The 11110-nt window shown below is 38.2% G+C and overlaps 1 long non-coding RNA gene across 1 annotated transcript; it reads right to left on the bottom strand.

The window, feature by feature from the left end:
* Positions 1–390: 390 nt before the first annotated feature.
* On the bottom strand, positions 391–1662 carry LOC125304225. Its single transcript, XR_007195211.1, has 4 exons — positions 1606–1662; positions 1013–1174; positions 677–727; positions 391–521 (listed from the first exon to the last, which is right to left on the bottom strand). It is a non-coding gene; the product is annotated as an uncharacterized LOC125304225 (long non-coding RNA).
* Between the last annotated feature and the right edge of the window lie 9448 nt (positions 1663–11110).

Genomic DNA, 11110 nt, shown 5'->3' with positions numbered 1-11110 from the left:
AAATAATATATTCACATATATGCAGCTTGAACATATTTCAGTATAAGCACATCTGTTAAATAAATATATTTACATCTATGTTAAATACATATATTTCCATGTATGTATCAATATATTTCAAAATATAAGTAAATATTCAATATCATCATATTTTATGCATATAATTAAATATATTTAAATATATGACACTAAGAAGCATGATCACATGACCCTTGATGAAGATTCTGATCACATGATCTATATATTTCAGACATATATTTCTCTAATATAGTTCATATTTTACTATGGTTTGATATTTTCCACATTGATCAATAAATATTTCACTATTGTGTTTACTTAAAATCAACCATAGTATCAGTATAAAGAGGAAGAATCACACAACACTTCTGGTATCTTTTATTCTATTTTATTGAAAATCTTTGTTTTTGTTATGGAACCTCAGTTCTTTCACTTTGGCATTTCTTGCCTGGCCCAGCAATCTGGAGTGAGTGTCTGGCCTGGGAACTGCTTCAGGGTGGTCTCTGAATAAGACAGAACATATACCAATAGAACATGCAAAATATTAGTGACACAAATACAGATGCTAAAGTGCAGAAACAATGTTGTGTTATCACGATAATTGGAGATAAATACAAAGTGAGTTGGAGAGAAAGACATACAAATAAAACAAACTCACCAATATTCGTCTTAGTCCTCTCAGGGTTCAGGCATTCCCTCTAAGTGCCTCCTAAAAAATAGCACAATCAATTAGGACCTCAAATAGTTACAGTTTACTAACACAGAAAAGATATATGATGGTGAGGCGAAAATGTGAAGCAGTCCACACAGACAGCCTAACACTTTTACATGAGACAACACAACTAATATATCATATACACAGAGGAGAGAAGCACACAGATACACACTGAAAGGAAAAGTTAGTTTCATCCTCAATTTAGGTTATGTTCTGCATTCAAAAATAGACCTTTAACAATAAAGTTATATTCATAAGTAAACATTAATTTTTGATTACCTTTGGTCTATGTGATGATGAAGCATCAACATCAACATTTGTCAGTGAAGCATACTATGGGTTGGACTTGGGTCGTCTTGGTCTCAGGTCTTCTGGTCCATCCTCCGGTGTCCTTGATGTCACACTTCACCAAGATGGAGGCCATTTCAGTAGATTTACTCACTAACATTGTTGTGGAAACACACATTAAGCATGGAAACTAAATGCACATTTCCTGCAACTGCATTAGCCTACTTGAAATAATTTACTCCTCTAGTAAGTATTCACATGAAACAAAACAATAAAACATTGAGACCATTCAACAAAGCACACTGGGTAATAACAAATTCAACACATGAACTTGTTGCTATGGACTCGTCTCTACCCAGATAGCAATTTCCTTTGGGCCGGATCCGCATAAAAGCCTTTAGATTCGCCTGTAGCGGACATACGGTATCTGACTGTGGGCCAGGTCTACCCCTGATACAGGTTTCAGCTCTGCTAGCAATGCTGTTTTATCACCGGTTTACAGATTTGTCCCAGGTCCAATTTCCGCAACTCAACTGGAAGTCAGGAGATGCGTTTAAAATACAAAACACTGATTTGGCCCAAACCTGTGATACGGATATGAGCCGAAAGACCATTTTTTCACAGCAGACCCAGGTGGTAATGATATTAATTAAGGTGCTGATTCTGCTAAATTGACTGTCCTTTCCCTACTTCATTGTCAACTGGCTGCTAAAGAAAAAAAAAGGTATTTTGGAATGACACAAATTTAAACCATGGGGGTGCACTATGTTCCCATGGCCACTTCATTTCTACAGTAAGGCTGGAAAAGAAGATATAGTTGGCTCAATATTGATCATATGTTCGTTTCATTATTTTTATTATTACCTAGCAGTGATAAAAGTAGTCAATTGTTGTTTGTGTCAGATCTAACAGTGCTATGAAACAACCCCATATTCTTGCCACGCATGCAGAAGTCCAAGCAGTAATGTTAATCAAGGATCTTTGGTTTGCTCACTATCAATCTTTTGACATGATTTGCCAGCCTGGGGTTGGACTAGGACAGCCCAACTTTTCAAGGTAGTAGGCTATCTGCTTTTTATCTCTGTTGGTTTATTCAGAGACAACAACAAGCAACCGAGCGATTGATAACTTTACTATTATTTTCCAGCAACAACAACTAGCTTAACGTAAGCAAAACAGCCATCACAATAACTATTTTGGAAAAAACAGTGATAACGCTAACAGGATCACTGATGATAAAAAACGAGTGTAATTGTGACTTAGCCTATTTGCAAAAAGGAATAAATGGCTAATGTTTATTTTGTGTTGTTTCAGATTGACCATGGAGATGACTGAGGAGGACAGCCTGAATATCGATGGGAACAGTGGAATTAACACGACTTAAACTTTGTCTGGGATTGCACTTCTACAGCCAGGTTGTTGAATAAAAAAAATAATAAGAAACTTATTTGTAAAGTTTTTCTACCCCCCTTGTGTTTGTAGCCTAGCTTATGTTTATCAGTTGAGCTGTTGGGAAAACGTTACGAACTTTAGCCTGGGTGAACCTAACGAACCTGTTAGCAGATGTGTAGCAAACAGTGATGGGCAGTAACGCGTTACTGTAATCCAATTACTTTTTTCAAGTAACAAGTAAAGTAAGGGATTACAATGGCAAAAACAGTAATTAGATGAAAATAGAGGACGTCGCGGGTTCCCTGTAGCCTACTGGCCCGTTATAACAGGAGCCAGGTCATTATAATATTCTGGCTGCATTCACTGTGATTTGGAAAATGGGCAAAAATATAATGTGGTCTTTGCCTTTTTGTAATGGGGCTGGTGAGTGTTGAAGTCTTCAATAATTCGTTTCCCTTAAACCAGCGTTTCTCTACTGGGTCGCGGAGACATGCCAGGTAGGGCGCGAAAAACAGGAGGTTTTTTTTATTTTATTTTTTTATCTGTAGCCTATTCCCAGGTAGCATCCGATGCGCAATGGACGCACTGTGTTATTCATAGGGAAGCGCTCGTGTCATGGCAGCGTGAGCGCATGTTTGAATCTGCAAGCACGTTCACTAATGAACATTTCTTGAAGCTGGCCTATCTTTGCGATATATTTGGAAAGCTCAATGAGTTAAATATCCAGTTACAAGGCAAAGACAAGCACCTACCTCACCTAGCAGATAAGATTACTGCATTCACCAAAAAACTTGAGGTATGGGACAGGCGTCTCGATCGCAACAGTATGCCTTTGAGAATCTGAGTGAAATCGCTGAAACGTCTGCTTCGGGAGCCACTCTTGTGATCCCATGTATTAAACAGTAGGCCTACATCACATCCCTGCAAAGTTTATTTCAAAAATATTTCCCAACCAGCAGTGCTCAGTATGACTGGATTATGGATCCATTTAATGCAGCATGTTGGTATTTCATTGAATATATTGTACAATGCTGTAAAATATTGGCCTATGCTTCCTAATATGTTGCTGGAAAACAGAAATATGTGTGTTTAATTTACAATGGCACATTATGTATGTATTTATTTATTATTATATCTGCAGCACCAGCTGATTTTAACTCTGCTGAAGAGGATATATTTAGAACTTGTCATTATTTCAATACATTTGACAATTTTAAGCTTGACCTACCACTTAGAGCGATGAGGGGCAGGTGGGGCTCGAAAAGGCCCCCTTGATCAAAGTGGGGAATGAAAGAAAAAGTTTGAGAACCACTGCCTTAAACTAAGCATTTACATGAAGCACAGTAGCCTATGCCGATTGAAACACATTCCACTCAGGTAGGTGCTACCAGGCTCATATAGGCTATCACTTTTAATTGCAAACAGAAAATGTCTAGCTAGCTGTTTATACCAACTTAATATCATGACTATTGCTAATATAGTGCCAAATGTGGAGTTTGTGGACTAGCCATAGGCTTATATTTGAATGGAGCTGATCATTATGAGAGTTGTGTAGATGTTCTTAAAGTGACAGCGCACCATTTATAAATGAGTTAAACTGCATCAAATTAGTAGTCTTTCTTAAGAAATATTTTAAACTAACAGTTCTGCTTTGGGCACCAAAATAGCCAGCAGCGGCACTGCACACACACAGTTCAAACACATACTCTTCTTGACATTAGAACAGCCTAAATGTGGCATGCAACAGCATTTTCTGTTTTGGTAAATGCATTACTCCTCTCTGCACTGCAACTGTTAAAAGATGTAAATGTTAATAGAGACTTTGGTTTTAATAATTTTTTTTGCTGTATTTTATTTACATCTATATATAAGTTTTAAAAAAGCGTATTCAGGTTGTGTATAGCTAGTGTGTTTTTGTAAAGTAACTAAGTAAAGTAATTAGTAAAGTAACTAATTACTTTTGAAAATAAGTAATCAGTAAAGTAACTAGATTACTTTCTTGGATAAGTAATCAGTAATCAGTCACTAATTACTTTTTCCAAGTAACTTGACCAACACTGGTAGCAAACAGATTTTTTTCCATAATTAGCCCTAATTACCAATCACATTTCAATGTCAAATAAAGCCGGGCTGATGTCTGATAAACGGGTCCATTACCACACACAATAAGCGGACCCGTATTGCATATGATAAACAGATCTGGAACACATCAGTAACACAGACTACCATATGGAACTGGGCCAGTAGCCCTTATTTGTACCAGATCCGTCAAACGGATCCAGACCAATTTTGGACCGATGTGCGTTTGGACGCCAGATCAGGTCCATTATGCAGATCCGTGCCGGACGTTGTGGTAGGTGTGGCCCAGTTCCGTGCCAGTGTATGTTTGCTATCTGGGTAGGCTTCCTCAGTCATTGTAAAGCTGCCGAAGCTGCATTATCCAAAACTCAATTTCTCAGACGAGCGTCAATTTGGGAGCTTGCTACACTCCTTCCTTCTCAAATGACTTGAAAAGGCCGTTTGCACAATTTCACAAATAATCACAGATCGAAAAATACCTAACATGGCAACTTTATCCAGGTTTAGGCCTATCATTTTAACTTTTTCCCGCTGTCTTGCCGTTTTAATATTTTCCCGTATATCCCAATTAGCCTACTGTAATACTCTCATAACATTAGTCCTGCATTCTGGCCTGTCTTTGTGTTGTCCTGTTGTCGCCCCTTGCCCTTCCAGAGAAACAGATGTATTCAAATCATCGTTTTGCTTGCTTGAATGCAAACTCAGAGTGATGTTAACCTACAGTAGGCCTATTTAAGTTAACGACGTGGTTGTCGTGAGAGCACGATTCATTGGCGCTGCAGTGTTCGGCCGTAGGCTATGTCTCGCATTTGCACCTGCCAGGCTAAGAGCTAAAGAAATCCCCCTGAAGGCCTATATTCACTCCAAGTTGGCCTACCATAACTTACCAACTCTAGCCTACACTGTAGACCATAAACTGGCTATTTATATGACCAATGTATTTGTATTCTGTATTCTGCTTTATGAAGCAGAATTAGGCTATCAATGCTTCTTGGAACGTAACACATTTTTGTTGGCAGGAGAGAGAATGACAGCGATTAACAAATTGCACTTGTTGCTGGTTACCAATAAATAGGGCCTAGGCCTCCTATATATTTTTTTGCAAACAACAAAAACAGAAAGGAGGGAGACAGCAAAGCTAGAGATGGGCAGGAACAAGGTCAACTGGTAGAAATGCTTGTCAAAACGTTAGGAGCTGGATGTGTGGATGAATGGAGCACATATGCTTTATGCACACTGTTTACAGTTAGGCTAGGCTACACGGTAAACTACAAGTAAACCAAAGTTAGCTTTTTTAGGGCTGGATAAAGTTGACCAAATGGATATAGGCTGTTAGGCGTGAATAAAGTAGTCTACTTTGTTGCTCCAATCCTTTCAACGTTAATGGGGACGGATGTTGACATTTTCCGTATTTTGCGTGAGAAACCCGGGAAATCTCCCTTATTTTCATTGTTCAATGTTGACAGAGCTCGAATGAGGAACGAAAGAGAACGTTATATGGCGACAGAAATCAACAATCAAACAAGCTACTTTGATTTTTTGCTGTTTTCATTAATACAAAAGATGGGTGACCCCCCTCCTAGACAAAAAAAAGTTAGGTGACCCTCCCCTTAACAAAGAATAAAAAGACATTACCTCCCCTATTTTCCTCCGGTGACCCCGTTTATAACGGTCCCTAGGCGTTCATTGGGCTAGCCTACATGGTTTGATACGTGCTGAAAAGTCCTGTTTGGTGTTGAACTTCTATGTTGATTGACAAAGCCATAAATTATGGCCCATAATGCAGCCTACAATGATTGTGTTGTCTGATGATAGCTATCCTCTGACATTCAGAGCTCCGGAAAGTTCCCAGCTATTTTGAAACACCTGTTAGCAATCTCTGATGTCGGAATTTTCAATGGCTACCTGACAATATCTCAGTGCAAACTCCAAAATTGTTCGTCTATTAATTTTCCACGGTTCCACATTAGCCTAAATACTAGAACATAGTTTGGCTGGCTTTATTCATTTCTGCCAGTTAGTGATTTTCCCCCTGTGTATAAGTTACATGCATTATTATGACCGCTGCTACAACCGAAGCGGTCATATAGGGATTGTCAAAGTTTTTTTTTTTTTTCGTCATCTACTTGCTGAATTTTTGGTCACCAACATGACATTTGGTGGGTATGTAGCCCCACTAGACTTTTTACGGAAAAATTTCGTTTTAGATCCCGGGGGCCACTCCCTGCTGGGCCCCCCGAACCGCAAAAAAAGCAGTTTTTCCTAAATAACTACCTGAACCGTGGCACTGAGGATGAAGAATCTTTTATGGTATGTTGGTCTCAAGGGCCCATAATCACTCATAATCACTCATTTGAAATTGAAATGAGATATGGACTATTACAATCAATAATATGTTGAAATTAATTAAAAGTAATCAATTTGTATGAAAAATCTATGTCTGTTGTGTGCGTGTGTCAAGGTAAAGCCTAGGCCTACCGTATGATATACTGTACTAGCAAAGCTTCACTAGCCTAGGCTATTTCATTGTATTGCCTTGTTAGGCTATGCGCGGGGTGTGCCAACTTTTTATGACATAGAGAGACCCCCTTAAAGACAAAAAGATAATTCGAGCCCTGGAAATTGTATATTACACTACAGTATAATTAACACCATAAATTTCGCCTAAATTACTGGCCATGTTGAATAAAGTTCACAAAACAGTTATTTTCGTATTTGAAACAGTATGATTGTCAGTATTATGATTGTATGTCAAACAATTAGGAAAAAGATCAATAACCAATCAGTTTCACCAAATACAAATACTCCATTCCTGAAAGATAGCAAAATCACAGAATCACAGATGAGACCTCAAACAACATTTAATTAATTTACAGATACACAACATATTAGATCTCACCTCCACAATTTCCTCATCAAAATCTACATCTACTAAACCCTATTCCTTCTCACCTTCTTAAGACTGATCTCCCCTTCCTGGATAATGTTTTGCTCTAGATTATAAATAATTCTATCAGGGCATGTACTGCAGTCGTTTAAGACATCTGTTATTAAGCCCTCCCTCAAAAATTCTTGAATTTCCCCTAGGGATCAATAAAGTATCTATCTATCTATCTATCTAAAAAACCTAGCCTTATCGATACTGGTCCTCCTGGACCTCAGCGCTGCCTTTGACACCATAGACCATGACATACTACTTAGGCTTGAAAATTTGATAAGCATCAAAGACTCAGCACTCGCTTGGTTTAGATCATACCTTCCTAACCGTCAACAATTTGTACAGGTCCATAATAAACCGTCTACCCAGATTATGGTAAAATATGGAGTGCCTTAAGGCTCAGTACTGGGGCCCCTGTTGTTTAGCAGATGATACATAACTATACCTCTCCATAAAACCTGATGAATTAACCCTGTTAGCCAAACTTGACACATGTATAAGAGATATAAAGACATGGATGATGAATAATTCCTGCTTTTGAACTCAGATAAAACAGAAGGCATGGTTTTAGGTTCTAAAAAGATGAGGGATATCCTATCCACATCACAGGCTACATATAGTGATCTTCCACTGACCTCATCCAGTGTTTAAAACCTAGGAGTTATAATTGACCAGGACCTAGCACTAAGTAATCACATAAAACAGATCACCAAAACTTAATTTTACCATTTAAGGAACATTTCAGAGATAAGGAAGTCCTTATGTCATCTCAAGGATAGACTATTGTAATGCTATTGTAATGCTATTATGCTGGCTGTAATAATACCTGTCTAAAGAGCTTACAGCTTATTCAAAATGCAGCTGCTAACACACACAAAAATATGAACATATTTCCCCAATACTAGCATTTTTACACTGTCTACCTGTTAAAAGTCATTTACTTCAAAATATTACAGTTCTTTGTTGGTTGCCTGCATTGAAAGAGGACACCTCATGAAGACACTCTTTTGTCTGCTTCTGACAGAAGAAGCACTTATCTATGCTGGCAGCAGCTGCTGCTGAACAAGTGTACAAAGTCCCTCTAGAAGGACTTGATGCAGTTGTTACTGCAGGTTCAGAAGATGGTCTACCATGTCTTTTCTGAAGACACTGAGTCCTGCCTGCTTCACATGATTTCTAGTAGCGAATCTAGCATGCTGCAGATGCTCACTGTTACAGGTGGATTTGTAGCAGTTCCTGTGCCAAACTGCTTTGTTCTGTTGTAAAAGAACTGCACTGTAACAATGTAATCGTTGGCTGATCTGTGACCCCCATCTCCAAACTCTCTCATGGACAAAAACAAGGAATTTGGCATATGTCTCTAGTGATCATTCACCAGTCCACATATATCTGCCACTGGATACATAGCCCATACCTGACTAACAGAAAGACACACCTCAGAATATAACCTAACTAGACTGTGCCACCATGAACTATGAAAATGTGCTTGCTCAAATGTAGAAGGCTAGAAGGTCACTAATATCACCAACCATGAAGAACAGAGCACTATGTGCTTCAGGTTATTCGATATTCTAAATTCTATCACTGCCAGCTATCAACAGCCAACTGTCACTGGAAGTCAGGGATGGATTACTGCACGGGCCTACCGAGCCCAAGCCAGGGGCCCAAGGAGTCAGGGGGCCCAAGCCATTGCATGGAATCATTGCCTCAATATCAACACAATATATCAACACATAGGCTATGAATCTGATTGAATTAAAGTATAGGCCATCCCCAAAATGCACCAGAATACAGGAAATCACATCAAATAAATTAAAAACAATGTCCCCCTCAACAATTAGTGGGGGGCCCTTAATACATCTGGGCCCAGGGGCCTGAAAGTTCATAATCCGTCCATGCTGGTAGTGTCTCTCTTTCTCTTTCTCTCTCTTACACACACACACACACACACACACACACACACACCTGTCTGTTTGTCTATCTGATCCTTTTCATCGCTCTGGTGACAGCTCCCAGGTAAGGGCGCTTTTTAATCTGCGTTTCTTTTGGTACTGAACGAAGGTATATATCTGGGCGGTTCCTGCTAACCACACTAGCTACGTAGTTTAAGCCCATTTTGTTTGCAGAACATTCATTCCTTCAATACCAAACAGAATATTAGCCAAAACTTGGCGCTGCTGTTTTTGTTTTTTATCACCAAGAGATGAGCTGCTAGAACTAAAGTGTTAAACCCTTGTTTTGTTTTTGAGTAGATGTTTTGTTTTACATCCTCCTGACTGATAGATGATGAAACCAGGATTCATGGAGCATAGCATGCTGTGGTTAGGCCTCTTTTAAGTGTCCTGAGCTGTGTCTACTAACTTTGTCTATGAGCTATGAATGAAAAATGCCTTAAACTTCTTTTTTGTTTTTAAGCCCCTGCAGCCCGTGTTGTCCTCCTGATGGAGCTTTTTTAACAGTATTAATGAATCTTTGTGTGTGTGAATTTTTTTTTATTAATCTTTTATTTCTTTATATAATATGTGTTTGTTTCCATTTTTTGTTTCCTGTGGTCCTGTCAGGACATGGCAGGACAAACGAAAACAGAAGTCCTTCTGTTTTTAAATGTTTGAGTGAGGAATTGTTGCAAAGTTTATAATCTTATCAGGATCAAGGACTTCAAGAACTTTATTTTATGTTCCACAGTATCAAGTAGTTTTTCTTTTCCTGTAACTTTTATTTCCCAGCTGAAATGGATTGCTGTTTAATATGTTTTAGGCCTACTTGATGAGATACAATTTATTTTAAGTCTGATCTAATGATTCCTATTTTTTCTTCAGAAACAACATTTATTTTGTATGAAACAGGATTATCTGAAACGTTGAATGTTGAAATGATGCTCTCTTTGTTTTCTTGGGTCAAAAGTTTTCAAACAGTTGTTATCTGTTATCTCACCACCTTTGTTTTTCATCACCACTGTATCCTGTACCCAACCCCCCAGCCTCTCCCCCATGGACACAAAGGAGCTTCACTGGGGGAGATAAGAGGAGTGTTAATAGGAGGCCATTGTTTTGATTTCAACCATTTCTCTTTCCTTTATTTATTTTGTCTTTTGAGGGATACCTTTTGGGGTTTAACATTTTAAGACAGATTTTTATTTTTTGCTTGTATGCCAATGGGAAATGTTTGCTACATGTTTACGCCGTGTTTGATGTGGGCAAATGTTCAATTGAGTGGATTCATACCCACAACTTGAGTTCTTTATGTTTGAAATTACCTTTTATTTGTTTTTAGTTGTGTATTTTCTTTTTCTTCATTCATATTGGGATCAGAATTTGTTATAGTTAAGAAACTATAAAAAGGGGGAGATAGATGGTATTGACTTGAAACACTTTATTCTCTAAGTTTACTGGTTTTATTGCTAAAACTGTCATTTTTAGATGCTTAATGTTTTGTTTTACTGGCCCTCACTTCTAATGCAAAATCTCTTTAAAAGACAGGGACACCCCACCCACATGAGTCTGTGCATTTTTCTTTTAAACATTTAAACCAATTTTTTAAATTATTTTCTTTATATTGGCCTTTTGATAGATGCAAACCTATTCATTAATTGTTTTATTTGCTGTTGATCCCATGCAAATGTTTAGTCTCTGTTTGGAGGGAAATAGCCCTGAAGGGTGGAAAAAGACTGACCAGGTGCT

Source organism: Alosa alosa, chromosome 12, assembly GCF_017589495.1.
Source record: "Alosa alosa isolate M-15738 ecotype Scorff River chromosome 12, AALO_Geno_1.1, whole genome shotgun sequence".
Lineage (NCBI taxonomy): Eukaryota > Metazoa > Chordata > Actinopteri > Clupeiformes > Clupeidae > Alosa > Alosa alosa.
The sequence above is the reverse complement of the archived record's forward strand: the minus strand, read 5'-3'. Positions and strand labels throughout refer to the sequence as shown.